General features: G+C 41.6%; 1 protein-coding gene and 1 non-coding gene across 4 annotated transcripts in view; both read right to left on the reverse strand.

The window, feature by feature from the left end:
• EGLN1 (egl-9 family hypoxia inducible factor 1) overlaps positions 1–17,579 on the reverse strand; it is a 59,456-nt gene that overhangs the window by 22,998 nt on the left and 18,879 nt on the right. The gene's annotated exons all lie outside the window — the stretch shown is intronic.
• On the reverse strand, positions 1,929–2,014 carry LOC116648465. Its single transcript, XR_004302532.1, has one exon. It is a non-coding gene; the product is annotated as a small nucleolar RNA SNORD35 (small nucleolar RNA).

Raw genomic sequence — 17,579 nt, forward strand, 5'->3', positions numbered from 1 at the left:
GTCTTGAAAGAAGAATGTGAATTAGCCAGACAATAGAGGTCAGGGAGAATGTTCCAGGAAAAGAAAAAGTCACAAAGACAACAGAGAGCACAGTGTGTGTGCATATGCATGTCCTGTGTGTAAACTATAAGCAAGGGGGAACCCAAAGCACCAGGCAAGGGGTGTGACAGATGAGGCAGGACATATCCAAGGCCACTCCCCGGAAGGTTAGTGTTCCTTGATGATTAACTTGGACTTTATCTTATGGGTACTAGGGAGCCACTGAGGAGTTTTGAGCAGGGAAGTGACATTACCAACTCTTAAAGTTTTCATTCACTTGGGCAGGTGATTGTGAGGCACATTTCTGAAGCACAGCTATGAAGTCATGAGTCTGCTTTTTTTTTTTTTTTTTAAGATTTTATTTATTTATTTGAGAGAGAGAGAAAGAGAGCATGATGGGGGGAGGGTCTGAGGGAGAAGCAGACTCCCTGCCGAGCAGGGAGCCCTATGCGTGACTCCAGGATCATGACCTGAGGCAGTCATTTAACCAACTGAGCCACCCAGGCGCCCATCAGTCTGCTTTTCGTATTGGAGCTGGTAAACCACAGCTATTTCCTTTTGTGGGGTACTCTTCAAAGGAATGCTTGTGTTTTGTTCTTAATTTGCTATTCTTGATGCAGAATCAATGCAACAACAAAAAGCTGATTTTTAAAAAAATTCCCAGGGGTGCCTGGGTGGCTCAGTCGTTAAGCATCTGCCTCGGGCTCAGGTCATGATCCCAGGGTCCTGGGATCGAGCCCCGCATCAGGCTCCCTGCTCAGCGGGGAGTCTGCTTCTCCCTCTCCCACTCCCCCTGCTTGTGTTCCTGCTCTCACTGTCTCTCTGTCAAATAAATAAATAAAATCTTTAAAAAAATAAATAAATAAAAATTTCCCAAAATGAACGAATGCACTCAAATGAAGTACCTGAAAGTGTCAACTTCGTCCTAGCCTTACTGCTTTGGAGAGATAGTCCATAATTGCTAAAATGCTTATTTCAGTTTAAGACTTAAATGGGCAGAGAATCAGGACTCTTTCTTAGCTGAAAAGACTGCTCATTAAAAACATATAAATCAGACCCTTAAGAAGTTTTTCCATAATAATAACAATAACAGTAACAACAACAACAGCATAACTCCCTTTGTAGGCAGATAACCAAACACCTTTTTTTTTTTTTTTTTAAGATTTTATTTATTTGACAAAGAGAGACACAGCGACAGAGGGAACACAAGCAGGGAGAAGCAGGCTTCCCGCTGAGCAGAGAGCCCGACGTGGGGCTAGATCCCAGGACGCCAGGATCACGACCTGAGCCGAAGGCAGACGCTTAACGACTGAGCCACCAGGCGGCCCATAACCAAACACCTCTGAAAAGTGTTTGTGGTGTGACCGACAGAGGTTCCAGTCACAGCCTTTGTATTTTTACAGAACTTGAGTTTACAGAACTTGCATATGAGGCATCTCATGTCAGTCCTGCCACACCTCCACGAGTGATGCGGGAAAGTCGCAGTGCCGAAGGGCTTACTCCGACGAGCCTTCATACCACTGCACAGAAGTATAGTTACTGTAAGCACCAGATCTGGTCCCAGAAAATAATGATGGCCCTGTTTCAAATAACATTAACCTCTACTCTGCTTTTATCACTTTGAACAAGTTTAATGTTCTTTGCTTTTTGCATCATTCTTAGAAAAGTTCCTGAATTTCTTATAAATCGCCCTACCTAGACACCCTTGTAATATTTTCTGGGTTTCCCCCATCAGATTTTGGACTCCTATAGAACATGAAGCAGATCTTACTAATCTGTGCCAAACACAGGTGCTCAGATCTCTACTGAGTAAATCAATTAATGATTAAGGGTAGAGAGAAAGGAGAGAATAACTTGAACAACTTTGATACGATCTATTGATCATTTTTTCTTCCGGATCTGCTCTGCCAAGTGTCTTTCTCAGCAGTGCCTCGGGTGAGCATCTGAAGACCTTTGTGAAAAGACATCATCTGCACTTTAATACAAAATACAAGCTGAGTTTTACCATCTTACGCTAAAAGTTGACAGAAGTATTACTAGGTTATGAGAAATAAATCTGAAGTTCAACAACCTTCCATTTGCACAGGACGACAAAAATAACACACATACACTATGTACGTATGTGCATGTGTGTACGCGTACACAAAGAAGCATAGTTACTAAGTTATGCCAACAGACTGGTTTTCATTCAGGACCATAAGGCTTTATTTTCGGTCTTGGCACAGCTTATTTTTAGGAATGGTCAAGTAGGGAAGTGCTTGGCTGGCTCAGTCAGAGGAACATGGGACTCAATCTCGAGTCATGAGTTTGAGCCCCACGTGGGGTGTAGGGATTACTTAAATAAATAAAATTTTAAAACCCCCAAAACAAAAAAACTTAAAAAAAAAAAAGGAATGTTCAGGTAGGTGCATGTGGCTGGCTCAGTCAGTAGAGCCTGTGACTCTTGATCTCAGGGTTGTCAGTTCAAGCCCCACGCTGGGTATAGAGCCTACTTTAAAAAAGAATGTTTAAGTATACCTAGTGAATGGTTTAGGAGAAGAGTCTAAGTAGAATACAAGATTTCCATAACAAGCATTAAGAAGTTAAGTTCTCTAAGCCTTCACACCTACTGACTTTCAGGCATAGTGCCAGGAACCAGCAACCTCCAGTGTTTCTCTCAAAGCCTCGTTCCCAGTGGCCACGAGAACAAGCATCTGGGCCACTCTGCTGCTTCTCCCTGCTCTTCAGAGCCACCTGCTTCTTTGACCCACAGTTTTCTGCTGGCCTAGGCTCAGTCTTTATGTCACAGTGTTTACGGAATCCTCTTAATAACTCATCTACCCTGCTCATCTGATCAACATTACGTGTCAGTCTACTATAGGCGAAGTTCTACAGACTGTCATTCAGTATTATGTCTAAATGTGCTGGGGTTTTTTTATTATTATGTTCAGTTAGCCAGCATTTAGTACATCATTAGTTTTTGATGTAGTGTTCAATGATTCATTAGTTGTGTATAACACCCAGTGCTCATCACAACACATGCCCTCCTTAATACTCATCACTGGGCTACCCCATCCCCCCACCCCGCCCCCCTCTGAAACCCTCAGTTTGGTTCCCGCAGTCCAGAGTCTCTCATGGTTTGTCTCCCTCTCTGATTTCCCCCCCTTCAGTTTTCCCTCCCTTCCCCTGTGGTCCTCCATGTTATTCCTTATGTTCCACATATGAGTGAAACCATATGATAATTGTCTTTCTCTGCTTGATTTATTTCACTTAGCATAATCAATGTGCTGTTTATAAAAGAGGAAGTTGTGTTTTGGTTCTAGGTGGGGCCCAGTGACTAACCAAATTGACTCATGACTAAGATAAAAACTGAGGACCATTGCTATAAGGATTGGAATTTGAAGAGAATGTTGCAAGAAGTCTTAAGGTGAAGTATTAAAGGTGAGGCTCCACTTTTGCATATAATTTGAGAGAATTTTAAGTAAATTAATTATGAAGAACCAACCAGATACATTTAAAAGAGTCTTGAAGAAAAATCCTCCCGTATTTGATTGATAAGATGGTGAGATGTGAGTTGTGCAATCTAATAGTTCGCTTCTTTTTGAATCCACCTGTAGGCCTGTGCCAGCCTGGGAGGAGAGTCTACTTTCTTTAGCCTCTAGCCAATTAATCTACATTTTTATCAATGATTTTGAATGAAGAGACAGAGGGATTTATCAGTGTAACTTTTCTGAATAGGAGAAGTTTAGATAAGTGCACTTCACAGGAAAACCACCACCAAGGTATTACTACGTGCTTTTACTTAACTCTCAGAATCCCTGCGAGACAGGTATTATGCTCATCATGTGGAGTAAACTATGCAAGGGGTAAGATGGTTTGGAGAAAAGATATCTTAAAACAAAACAAAAAACCTAGGAGTTCTGGTTGACCATAAATTTAAACTAGCCACTGTGTCGCTAAAAAGCTACGGCCACATTAAGCTACATTAAACAGTTTGACTAGATTCTGTACTACTCAGGCCCTATTCATTTCTGGGGATACATCAGAGTATTTTTTTTTTAAATGGCCGAAGTGGTGAGGGCAATGTCTAGTAAGGAACAGTGGCAGGATGTGAATAGGTTCAGCCTGGAGAAGACACATTCCCAGTAGACCATAATCTCCAGAATACAGGGACCGAGTCAGATAAAAATAGCACCACATTTTACGTAGAGCTTTCCAGTTTGCAAAACGGCTTTTACCTTCCCCAAAGGCCACACAAAATAAAGGAAGCACACTGAGATTAAGAAGACTGGGATCTGAAGCCAATTGCCTGCACTCAAACTCCAACTTTGCCCCTTCCTGGCTGGGTCACTCTGGACAAATTATTTAACTTTTCTGTGCCTGATTTCCCTTGTCCGTAAAGTGAAAATAACAACGGTATACCTGCATTGCTGATGAACTAGTACACAAAAAAGTGCTTAAAAACACTGCCTGTGCAGCAGGTTAATGGCAGCTATGACCGACAGCTACAGGGCGCTGGGTAAGTCCCAAGCCTCCAGAGCCGTGTCCTCATTCGAAAAATTAGGATTATCACCATCTACTTACAGGGCTATGAGTTAAATAAGACAAAAAAGGGAAGTGTTCTGTAAATCTTAATTGCTTTTCTCTTTCATAAACACCTTCAACATAATCTCTAAGAGAGCCTTACGCCAGGCACTACGCTAAGCATAATCTTTGTTATCTCATTTAATCCTCCCCACAACTATATAAAATGCCTACTTCTACCAGCCTCGCTTTACAGACAAGGAAACAGGCTTAGGATGGCTAGTTTACATGAGGCCGCAGATCTAAGTGGTCAGCAAGATTGAGAACCCAGGTCTTTTGGACTCTGTAGCCCACTTTAGAGCCTCCATGCTATATGGCTTTTCATACACATTCCTGCATTTACACATCTTGGCAGCTAACAACATGAATGTTTCCTTAATCAAATAAATGAATGTTAGCGGTCTTCAACGTGGTACAACTGCTACAAGGAAAGAGGAGCTGTGGCAAAGCCTCTGTCCCTGCTCCATGCACCTGCCACAAAGCACAGGGAGATCTATCACATTGTCTGGGCCAGGTTTCTTTATTTCTAAGATAAGGAACCTGGACTATACAGTCTTTCAATCTGGTTTGAAGACCATAATGGTTCCATCTGGCAACACTTTTTTAAAAATATTTAATTAATTTATTTATTTGAGAGAGAGAGAACACAAGTGGGGGAAGGGGCAGAGGGAGAGGGAGAAGCAGGTTCCCTGCTGAGCAGGGAGCCTGATGTGGGGCTTGATCCCTGGACTCCAGAATCATGACCTGAGTGGAGGGCAGATGCTTAACTAAGCCATCCAGGTGTCCCCCTTCTGGCAACACTTCTGACAAAGCATTCTAAAAACTCTAGAATTTCAAAACTGGAAGAGACCTTAAAGGTCTGGCCCAAACTCTTTAGACATGGGAATCCCCAAGGACAAAAATCTGGGTTTCCCAATCGATTTCCAAACCTACATTGCTTCTTTTGTAATGACACTGAGTAGACATTTCAAACAGGATTAAAGGAAATATAACTGGCATCACAAAGTCCAAAAATAATGGTGCCAAAGTTAAACAGTAGTAACTTTTATATTCTAAAAACTCACTTTATTAGTCACTACAAAACACCAGGTTTTATTGCTTAAAATAGCACGTCAAAGACACATTAAGCTATTATTTTCTAATTTTGTGAATATCAAATTCTAATAAACAAACATGGTAACCTCAGAATAAATTATTTTGATAATAAAAGCCTTGCGGTAGCACTAATTAGCTTTAAAAAAAATTTTTTTTAATTTAAAAGATTTTATTTATTTATTTGATAGCAAGAGAGACAGCAACACAAGCAGGGGGAGTGGGAGAGGGAGAAGCAGGCTTCCTGCTGAGCAGGGAGCCTGATGCGGGGCTTGATCCCAGGACTCTGGGATCATGACCTGAGCCGAAGGCAGACGCTTAACGATTGAGCCACCCAGGTGCCCCTAAAACATTTTTTTGAGAGAGAGTGGAAGAGTGGGGCGGCAGGGAGGACAGCAAGAGAGGGAAAAAAAGAGAATCTCAAGCTGACTCCCCGCTGAGTGGGAAGCCCGTGCGGGGGTTCATCCCACAACCCTGAGCCTAAATCAAGAGTCTGATGCTTGGGGCACCTGGGTGGCTCAGTCGTTAAGCGTCTGCCTTGGGCTCAGGTCATGATCCCAGGGTCCCGGAACTGAGCCCCGCATCGGGCACCCTGCTCCGCGGGAAGCCTGCTTCTCCCTCTCCCACTCCCCCTGCTTGTGTTCCCTCTTTCGCTGTGTCTCTCTCTGTCAAATAAATAAATAAAATCTTAAAAAAAAAAAAGAGTCTGATGCTTAACCGACTGAGCCACCCAGGCACCCTAGCTTCTTTTTTTATTTTTTGAAAGCATTTATAGAACTACTGGGTAAGATTTTGAAACTATTGTTATGAAGGCTAAACAAACCGAGAATAACTAAAAATTATCATAATTTCTGGAGACACACTAAAATGCAAAAATTCAACTGTAATTTTATATATTCAAGGACGGTATAAAGTCTTAAAAAAAGAGTACCAGGGCTAAATATAAAAAGTCACTATAACACGAAACTATAAAACACAAAACATTTCAAAACAGAAAGAATAAGAATTTAAAAAAAAAACAAGCAATTTCGACTCTAACACTTAAGGTAAATGTTATTTAAGTCATATAAATTATTTATTATGCATATTAAACAGACCAAATGGTGGCCTAGATCTGTCTGATTCACTATGCTCTCACTCACCATAAATCCGTAACTTTAATGTACAAAATGTGAAAATACAATGAGAAAACTACAAATGTTATGGCGCTACGGACAGGGTAAAACAACATACAGTATAATGATCACGTATAGCAAGGCTTAGAGTTGGCCAGCATGGATTCAATCTCAGCTCCACTACTTATAATCTCTCTGTGGGCATAGCAACAGTATACACCCCAAAGGGATATTATGAGGATTAAAAATAGAATGCATTTTGCACCTGGTACCCAGTAAACATCCAATAAATGTGAGCTATTCGCATCACTGCCAGTCTGCCCCTCAAACACTGATGACACAGGAGGATGTCCTCTCTGCCCATGTGCTAACATTTGCCTTTGTTTTCCCAGTACCCACTGCCCCTCGTCCTTGGGCAACCCTGACCTGTGGTTCTCAATCCTGTTTGGGTGAGATTCACTCTCTACCCTCTGGGGTGAGTGTATCAAGCCTGGTCAGAGACTAGTTCAGAAATGGGCACATGACCCAAGCCAATTGGAACCAATGGGATACAACTCCAGGATTTTATCTGGAGCCCTTGGTAAAGAGAGGCTCTCTTCCTATGTACATCTCTAGGATGTAAATCTAAAACTACTGGGGCCAACTTGCTGTCACATGAAGAAAGCTTGCAAGAGAATAACAGAAAAGAAGAGCCGAGAGAGCAAGTTTTGATGGTATTATTTGCACCCTTGGTTCCAACTGTGTCAGAGGGTTGATCATTAGGATCTACAGTTACAGGGACCAATCTTTTTTGGTTTGCTCAAGCCTAGAGATTTTTCATTTTGTTGTTGACATTTGCATCTGAGATCTAACACATCTGGTACCAGTCACCACCCAGACTAAGCTGGTGACCAAGGATGTAGTAGAGCTCTGCCATGAAGGGCATGGATGTGAAATCAGCAACATCTGGTTTCTAACCCTGGTTCTACCACTCACTAAACACGTGAACCATGGGCAGTTTGTTTAAGCCTACCTCTTCATCTGTGAAGTGGTTTGATACCTGTCTCAAAGGGTTCCTAAAAGGGATACCTGGCTGGCTCAGTCAGAAGAGCATGCTACTCTTGATCTCCAGGGTTGTGGGTTCAAGCCCCACGTTGGATATAGACATTACTTAAAAATAAAATAAATAAATAGGGGCACCTGGGTAGCTCAGTCGGTTGAGCATCTGGCTCTTGGTTTCAGCCCAGGTCATGATCTCAGGATCCTGGGATCAAGCCCTGCGTGGGGCTCTGCGCTCAGTGGGGAGTCTACTTGCACATTCTCTCCCTCTTCCTCTGTCCCTCCCCCTGCTCTCTGAAATAAATGAATAAATCTTTAAATAAATAAATAAACTTAAAAAAAAATAAAACGGGTTGCAGAGAGGATAAATGTGACAATGCCTATAAACTGCTCAGTCTTCCACCTGACAGGGATTAACACTCAATTAGTAGAAGCTATTAATGTATCATTGATCTCAGATGGATCTTCATATCTGACCTGAGTTCCACATCTATATTTCCAGTGGTTTAGCCATTTCCACCTACATAGTCCCCCATCCTCAAATTTAACATTGCCAAATCTCATCTTAACCTATCTCCACGCTGCCCCATTACTCCCCCGCCTCAAAAAAAAACTCTCATTAGAGATCAATTCTTCACCAATGAATGAGAATGTGTTCCTAGGATCCTAGGAGTCACTCTAGACTGATCTTCCTTCCCTGTTAGCCAATCCATCACTGAGTCCCGCTAAATCTCTGTAGCCTGACAGGAAAGAATGTTCCTCTTCCTGGTGGTAAGAATAAGGGCAGGACCCCTCCCACTCCAGGATGTGTGACTTTCTCATTGGCTTTTCAAGGAGACCTCCCATCCTCTTACCCCTCCTTCTCATCTTTCTCCTTTTGGCTTCATCTCTTTCCAGATCCAGGACAGATGTCTTACCAGCCCTCTTTATGTTTTCCTTCACCTCACCCTGCAAACTTAAATGAATCCAATCTTTGTAGCTATACCCATTACTGAGCACCACTGCAGGCTGTCTCAGCCATTATTTCAGCCCCAATTTTTAATTCACTAATGGAGATGTTCCCTATTTATCTGAGGTAATTAAGGCAACCAGGAAGGAACTTCCTCAGCGTCTTACTCCCAATGCATCTAAATGTAAAAGCCCCATCATCTCATTTCCGTTAATCAGAATGGCTGGTGTGTACAAGATACACAGTGTGGTGATGGAATAAATAAAGGAGGTGTCCTTTCTCCTAGGTAGGGCTAATCCTGCCTCCTACAGTGCTTCTGGAATGTTAACATGCATACAAACCACCCGAGGATCTTATTAAAAATCCATATTCTGATTCAGGAGGTTTGAAGCTAGGGCCTGAGATTCTGCATTTCTCCCAACAAAACAATGCTGCTGGTTTGAAGCAACATTTAGAAAAGCGGGCTCTATAGTCCATCCTGTTCCATCTCCTCAGAGACCTTTTACTCCAAGTCAACATCTTTACCCCTGTATCTTCACATCTACTTCTCTGTCAGCTGCTCCTTGCCCCAGCACTGAACATACCTGTCTCTTCTACTTTAGAACAAACCCTCCTTTGCTCCTCTATTAGCTGCCATCCAATGTTTTCAACTGCTTGGCTCCACAGCTTCTATGAAGTACAGTTTATGTCTGTGGTTCTCAGACTATCTTGGTGCACAGAGTAATTAATGTCTCAGCAATTTTTTTCATGACACTTCTAAGCCATAAGAAATACCTATTAGTTTTCTTGATTAAGCAGTACGCACCAAACCACTTGACAGGTATGAAAGTCCTAATAATTTTGTACCTTGGCGGCCCTGTGTAACTTTTCCAACCCTGGAATCAGATTGGACACAACAGCCTCATTTCCTGCTTCACGGTTATTTTTAGGTGGTACTTACATTTTTTTTATCAGAACAAGCACTAAAAACCCAGGTTCCAAAGGTATGACATCAAGGAAAGGAATACAGTGATTTAATACTGTACCATCCAAGAAATGTTGCCGTATTTCCCTTGAAATTTAAAAAATATTCCAAGGCACTCTTTGTGAGTCTGCTGCAGTGCCCTGGGGGGCCCTCGATGCACAATTAGGGACCTGTGGTCTAGACAGTCCTCAGAATAACAGCACTGCCGCTGCTGGGGAGGTGGCTGGAAATGCATAAGCTGAAGTCTTACCCCAGACTCACTGACTCAAGACCACTTTCCCAAGATCTCTGAGTGACTAAGACAGCACTACAGTTTGAGAAGGCTGGCCTGGCCCTCCCTGCCAGCTCTCACTTCCACCATTCCTGCTCAACTCACTGCTTTCTGACAGTTCACAACTCCAGTAAAACTGCCATGGGCAAAGTCTCAAATTACACCCTCCCCCCTTTTTAATAAAAGCAATACATGTCTTCCAGTTCCAATGCTAATGAAGCCCCTTTTGCTGTGTTTGACATTACCGATCTTCCTCTTGTACCTCTATTCTTCCTTGGTTTCTTCTCCTTCCAATACTACCTGCCCCCCCCTTCTCCACCAATGAAGTATTGTTTCCCCTAAGGCTTCTGTGATTAGCATTACTTTTGCTGTGTAAAACTCTTCCCTCAGAGGCTGCACTGGATCCTGTGGTTTTAGCTACTATCCATATGCCATCCACCACATTCCAGACGGCTCTCTGGAGTCTTCGACCTCCAAAACCAACTTCTCCTTGTGTGTACAGTACACAGGCAAAGTAAGCTCAACTATGCCAAAACACCTTACTTGCCTGTCTTCCCCAGCCTTCAGGTGGCTCTTCTTCATATACCCTTTCCTTTCCCTTCTCCATGTCCCTTCCCCGACACAATCAATCAAACCAAACATCCTTGCTTTGTCTCCGATCTGTCTGAATCTCTCCATCTTTGTTACCTCTATCTTAAAAGAGGTCCTTATCTTTTGCTTGGATTCCTGTAACAGCCTCCTAACTCGTCTCCTTGCCTCCAGGATGGCCGGGTCCTGCCTGCTCTAAACCTTCCTCTGTGCCCCACCCAAGTTAGCTGTCTAAAATTAAAATCTGGTGTCACTGCCTTCCTCTCAATCCTTCAACGGCTCCAATGCCTAGCAGCAATTTTCAGCTTTTCCAACAAACCACAGTAAGTTGCAGATACAGATCTAAGAAGCTCACCACAAACAAGATACTTTTTGCAAGGCTCAGTTTCATCTTAAATAGTCCTTTCAATTTTCCATTCTAGGCCATGGGTAGCTACTTATGTTATTAAAAGAATCTTCTAAATTACTTACCAATTAAAACTACTTAACTTTTTCCACATGATAATGGAGTAAAACTGACACTCAAGGAAGATACACTGGTTACCTGTGGTTTCAAAATATCCTATGGCACAATGCCACTAGGCCAGGGGTTGGCAAACTATGGTCTGCAAGGCAAATCTGGCCCCTCAGTTTTTGTAAATAAAATTTTACTGGAACACAGCCAAGTTCAGTCATTGATGTATCATCTAGGGCTCTTTTCAAAGTACAACAGCAGGGGGGCGCCTGGGTGGCTCAGTCGTTAAGTGTCTGCCTTTGGCTCAGGTCATGATCCTGGGGTCCTGGGATCAAGCCCCACGTCAGGCTCCCTGCTCAGCGGGAAGCCTGCTTCTCCCTCTCCCTGTTTGTGTTCCCTCTCTCGCTGTGTCTCTGTCAAATAAATAAAATCTTAAAAAAAAAAAAGTACAACAGCAGAGCTGAGAGGTGCAACAGAGACCATGTGGCCCACAAAGCCTAAAATACTTACTATCTGGCCCTTTGGGAAAGTCTACAGATCCCTGCATTTGACCATGATGACTGTTAAGACTAGGACTGTGTTCTACTTATATATGTCCCAGCACAGGTCTAGAAAAAGTACTAAAAATATTTAACTTAAAGAATTAGAATATTGCCAGGAAGATTTCCAAGGCCCCATAAGGGATGCGCCCATGAAGCTGATGTAGAATGCCTCCAAGCCCCAAGGAAGACATACAGGGCCAGAGATGTTCCTTCGTCACCGAGTGAACTCTGAAAGGCTGAGATGAGACAGGGAAAATAGTATCCTACTCTATGGAGGTCAAAACATGTTCTGAAGAAATTGACAGGCTCATCAGACCTAAAGCCGCCTTCCCAAAGAACTTCCATATAGCACCATATCACTAACACGTGCGTCTGGTGGCATCTAAGAGTTAGGAGCTATCACTCAGAGCAGCTGCTATGAGAACTAGTCTTTCTGGAGCCTGTGCAATTGCATCACATTTTTCTTCTCCAAATGGTGGGAAGCAGAACACTTAAAACCAAAATATTTTAGTGAAGGGTAAGAAAGTGGGGCACTAGGAAGACTGTCCTACCTTGCAATCAATTATTAAAAAAGACAACCATTTGAAGAAATACTGTATAGAGTGGTCATTAGGGAGGGAGGGAGGGAGGGGGAAAAAAAAAAAAGAAGGATACACAGAGTGCTTACTCTAGGATCTTGATCAACAAAAGAACCATGAGATGCCCTAATACACCATGGCATGTCCTAATCAATTGGTTAAGTGTCTGCCTTTGGCTCAGGTCATGATCTCACAAGTCCTGGGATTGAGCCCCGCATCGGGCCCCCCGCTCAGCAGGGCGTCTGCTTGTCCCTCTCCCTCTGCCCCCCCAACCCATGTGCATGCGCGCACGCTCTAATTAATAAATAAAATCTTTAAAAAAATAAGATAAAGAATGCATGATGAGGAGTACAGAAAAATAAAGCGAAATCAAGGCCACATAATGGCAGATCTTACATACTCTGCACTAAGGAATTCAGGCTCCATTTTTCAAGCTACTGAATGCCTGAAGTCATGTAAGCAAGCACAGATAATAATCTGAGCTGTCATTTAGGACAGGAATCAGCAAACTCTGGCCTGTGGGCCAAATCTAGCCCACCACCTGTTTTCTAAGTTTCATTGAAGTACAGCCACACTCACTTACACACCGTCTAAGGCTGCTTTCCCATTACAACAGCAGAGCTTGAGTAGTCGCAACAAAGACTACATGGACCACAAAGCCTAAAATACCTATTTAGCCCTTTGGGGGGGAAATCTGCTGATCTCCCACTTTAGGAACAGGACTCCGAGAAGGGAAAAATGAATGTAAAAAATAGATTAGGAAGGACAAGGAATAATGGAGGTGGGGAGATGACATTCGTGGCTACTGGGAAAAACAAGGTAATGCAGGTCTAAATACAGTAGTGAGGACTGCAGGTCAAACACAGCTTGCACCTCGGTGTGGGTGAGAATGGAACCTACACTGGGAGGAACCAGAGCCAGAACAGGAGCACAAATCAACTCAAGGCTTAGTAGTACTGTGATGTGGAGGACGTCAAGACCATGGATTTTAAAATGGGACACGGGATAAAGTTTCAGAGGGAAGATGACAGAGGATTAGTTGAGATCAAATATGAAACCTCTAAAATATCACTAAGACCTACAGGAAGCACACCTTCACGGTGCGAGAAGGAAAATCCAACTAGACAAACAGCATTAAGGGGCCACAGTTATGTGATGAAACCTGAAGAAAACTGGGTGAGCGCAAGGGGATGAGACAAGCTGGGGATGAGACAAGCTGGAGATGGCAGCGGGACAGCACGGCCCATTTACTCTGCAACCACACGCACAGACCCTGTACGGGGCCCTGGGTTCGCTCTCTTCCTCCCAGCAATCCCGTGGTACAGGAATCACCCCAGTTTTACAGATCAGAAACCTGAGCTTGGAAAGGATTCAGGTTAAGTTCTGAGGTCTCACGGCTAATATGTGGCAGGGGTGCAAGTGAAACCCGGGTCTACCTGAATGCTTGGAAGGCCCGCATCATATTACCAGGGAGGTTAAGGAATAAATACATGATGAACAAGTAAAAGCAGACGGTATCACCTACTTGTAGAAGCCATGGGGGGAAAAGGTGAGAGAATATCAATTTATGAGATTAATACAACCAAGAAAATGTAAACCAGTCGTTTTCACTAATAACAACTTTTTTCTTTGCCAAGCTTTTCGCTGTTAAGAGGTGTTTAGAATATTCAACAAATGTCTTTGGGTATCTGATATATCAGACATCGCATTTCTAAGATCCCTTATCGATTAAAAGTATGCTCTCTACCAGTTTTCCAAGACCCAAATGTGAATTAGAAGCTCCATGAAGTTCTAAAAAATTGTCTGGCCTTCCCCCTGGATCAAAATCTCTGATTCAGAAGCTCTACAGAGGGCCCCTGACACTAGTGTGATTCTGATGTGAAGCTTACATGCCTGGAGGACGCTAGGCACACACTGCCTTTTTGAAGACAGGATCGTGGTTAAGAGTCTGAGGTTAATATGAACTTACTATTTGATCGATACTCTTTATGATTTACATTGAAAAAGCCAGCTCAAAGAACTGTATACTATATTTGTATACTCTCAAAAGAATGTTCCTTTAAGTGAATGGTTGGTATTTTTCTTGACTATGAATTTGTCTGTGTTGAAATTAAACAACATTCCAATGGTGCATTTCTGAAATTATTTCAGTTAGGAAGGAGAAAGACTCATTTGATAAATTCTTGGCTTCTCCCCAACTTTTTTAAAATTAAGAAATTTCTGTCATGCACGGAGCAAGATCAAGTAGGAGACCTGAAAATAAATACAGCACCCTCAAAACATGCATAAATAGAACCCTCCTTCACGTGTCTTAACCAGGGCAAGCTCTGCAATCACACTATCCTGATTTGGGCCCTGGCTCTGTGACTTCCTAGTTGTGTGATCTGAAACAAGTTTAAAAACAACAACAACCTTTCTGTACCTCAGTTTCCTCAACCAAAAAATGAGGAAAATAAGTACCTACACCTTAATATGGTTGTTGGGAGAATTAAACAAGATAATCTGGGTAGAAAGAGTACTTACAATTGTGGTTGTACATAAGCATTCAGTAATGTTGGCCATGTAAGTATATAAAAATCTTCTCTAACCCAGTAGTTCTACTTCTGGAAATTTCTCTTATAAAAACTAGATATTTTCAAGGGTATCTAAGGCAGAATTACTTGTCATAGCAAAAAACCAGAAAGAACACAAACTTCTACCACAAGGAGCTAGTTAAATAATTTATGGTACAATCTTTTACTTAGCACAATGTTTCGGAGATTCATCCATGTTGTTGCCCCAAAGAGTACAGTTCATTTCATTCTATGGCTGAATAGGATCCCACTGCATCATGTATCACATCTTATCTAGTCACCACATGATGGAACGTTGGGTTGTTTCCTATTTTTGACTATAATGAATAATTACTCAAGTCTTTGTGTGGACAGGTTTTTATTTCTTTTGGTAGATACAGAGGAGTGAATACTTAAGATACTTAGGGCCATATGATGAGTCTATATTTAACTTTTTGAGAAATGGCTGACCTGTTTTCCAAAGTGGCTGTACCATTTTACACTCCCACAAGTAATGAATGTATCAGTATATGAGGATTCCAGTTGTGCAACATCCTTACCAAAATTTGGTATTGCCAATATTTTAAATTTTAGCCATTTTAGTGTAGGTACAGTGCTATCTCATTGTGCTTTTAATTTTCATATCCCTACCAACCAATAATGCTGAGAATCTTTTCATAGACTCTGGTCATTTATGTATCTTCTTTTGCGAAATATCTGTTCAAATTTTTTGCCTCTTTTAGGTTGTTTCACTTCTTATTTTTGAGTTGTAAGAAATAGTTATACCTTTCTCCCTTTCTTACTTGCCCACTCTGAGGGAAGCCAGCTGCCATATTGTGAAATTCTGTCATGTTTCCTACCCTATAAAAGGTCAAGGAAAGGAGAAAGTCCTCCATCTAACAGCCAATGAGGAACTATGGCTTTCAGTCCAACAGTCCGCAAGGAACTAGATCCTACCTACCACCAAGGAGGAAAAAAGAGAGACAGACACATTTATGGGAGAATGGAAAACACAGTGTGGTTTTCTCCACCAGTTCTTTGTTGCTACATAAGTGAGCCATCACTGACCTATCTATCTCCATGACTCTATCATCCAATGAATCACCCTGACCACTGAACTTTGCCTTTAAAAATATTTTCTAATAAAAGAAAACAGAAGCTAAGTGACAAAAACTTAAGAGCAAATTATAAAGAAGAAATAAATAGCCATAACAGCACAGCCCAGAGAGGAAAAAAGAAATATCAAGACATTAACAGTGGTTACTTCTTTCCTCTTTTATCTCTGTATATGTAGATTATAATATAGGTTTATATCTAAAAAAATTTATATATTCCAGATACAAGTCTTTCGTCAGATACTTGTTTTGTAAATATTTTGTCCCCAAAGGATTTATCATCTCTTTTTAAGTGGTGTTTTTCTATAAGCAAAAGGCTTTAATGTTTAGAGTCCAATTTGTTAGTCTTTTTCTTTCATGGTTCATCTTTTTGTTTTGTCCTGAAAAATTGCTGCCCACCTCAAGGTGATCAAGATTTTCTCCTACGTTTTCTTTACAAATTTTTATGGCTTTAGGTCTTACATTTAAGTCAATGATCCATTCTGAACTTAGTTCTGTGTATGGAGTGAGGTAAGGGTCATGTTTATTTTTCCAGATAGATATCCACGTACTCCAACACCATTTATTAAAACAAAACAAAACAAAAAACTATCCTGCATTGAATTACCTTAGTATCTTTGTAAAAAAACAACAAAAAATATCAATTGATGTTTTAAATATGGGTCTATTTCTGGACTCTTAATCCTGTCCATCGACCTAGATGTCTACATCTATTTCTTATTTGGCTCATAGATGATTTAGGAATGTGTTGTTAAATTGCCATGGATGTGGGATTTGCAAGATTTCTATTATTTATTTACAATTTAATTCCACTGTGGTCCAAGAATATACTCTGAATGATTTCAATCCTTTCAAGTTTATCGATAGACGTGTTTTATGGCTAAGCATATGGTCGATTCCAGTGATGTCCCAGGTGTGCTTGCAAAGAATGTTTTACTCGGTCATTTTGAGGAGTGTTCAACAGATGTCAATTAGGTCAAGTTGGTTCACAGTGTTCAAGTCTTCTATACCCTTACTGATTTTCTTCTTCTTGGTTATAACAATGACTAGAAGGAAGTATTGAAATCTTCACCTGTAATTTTTAATTTGTCTATTGCTTTTCTATTCTGTCAGTTTTTGCTTCATATATTTCCAAGCGTTGTATTATTTTTATAATCAGAAACATATAAAGTCACAAACAAAGCAGGAACTGTTTTTCCATATATAAGATTTTTACAGTTCAGATATATATGCAATTCCCAAATTGAAAAGATAGCAATTGGGGCACCTGGGGGGCTTTTTTTTTTTTTAGATTTTCTTTATTTATTTGTGTGAGAGCGCGCGCACGAGCAGGAGGAAAGGCAGAGGGAGAAGCAGACTCCCCACTGAGCAGGGAGCCCAACATGGGGTTAGATCCCAGGACCCCGGGATCATGAGCTGAGCCAAAGGCAGGAGCCCCTAAGTGTCAGACTCTTGATTTTGGCTCAGGTCATGATCTCGGGGTCGAGATGGAACCCCATACTGAGCTCCACACTCAGGACGGAGTCTGCATGAAGATTCTCTCTCCCTCTCCCTCTGCCCCTCTCCCCACCCCCCCACACTCACATGCGCGTCAGCATGCACTCTCTCCCTCTCAAATTAAAAATAGACAGCAATCACTAAAATTACCAAGTATTTAAGCTATATTAAATTATTAAACTATTGTATAATTCAAAGCAATCACTCTTCTATATAATACCT

Source organism: Phoca vitulina, unplaced genomic scaffold (assembly GCF_004348235.1).
Source record: "Phoca vitulina isolate PV1807 unplaced genomic scaffold, GSC_HSeal_1.0 scaffold43, whole genome shotgun sequence".
NCBI classification, from domain to species: Eukaryota; Metazoa; Chordata; class Mammalia; order Carnivora; family Phocidae; genus Phoca; species Phoca vitulina.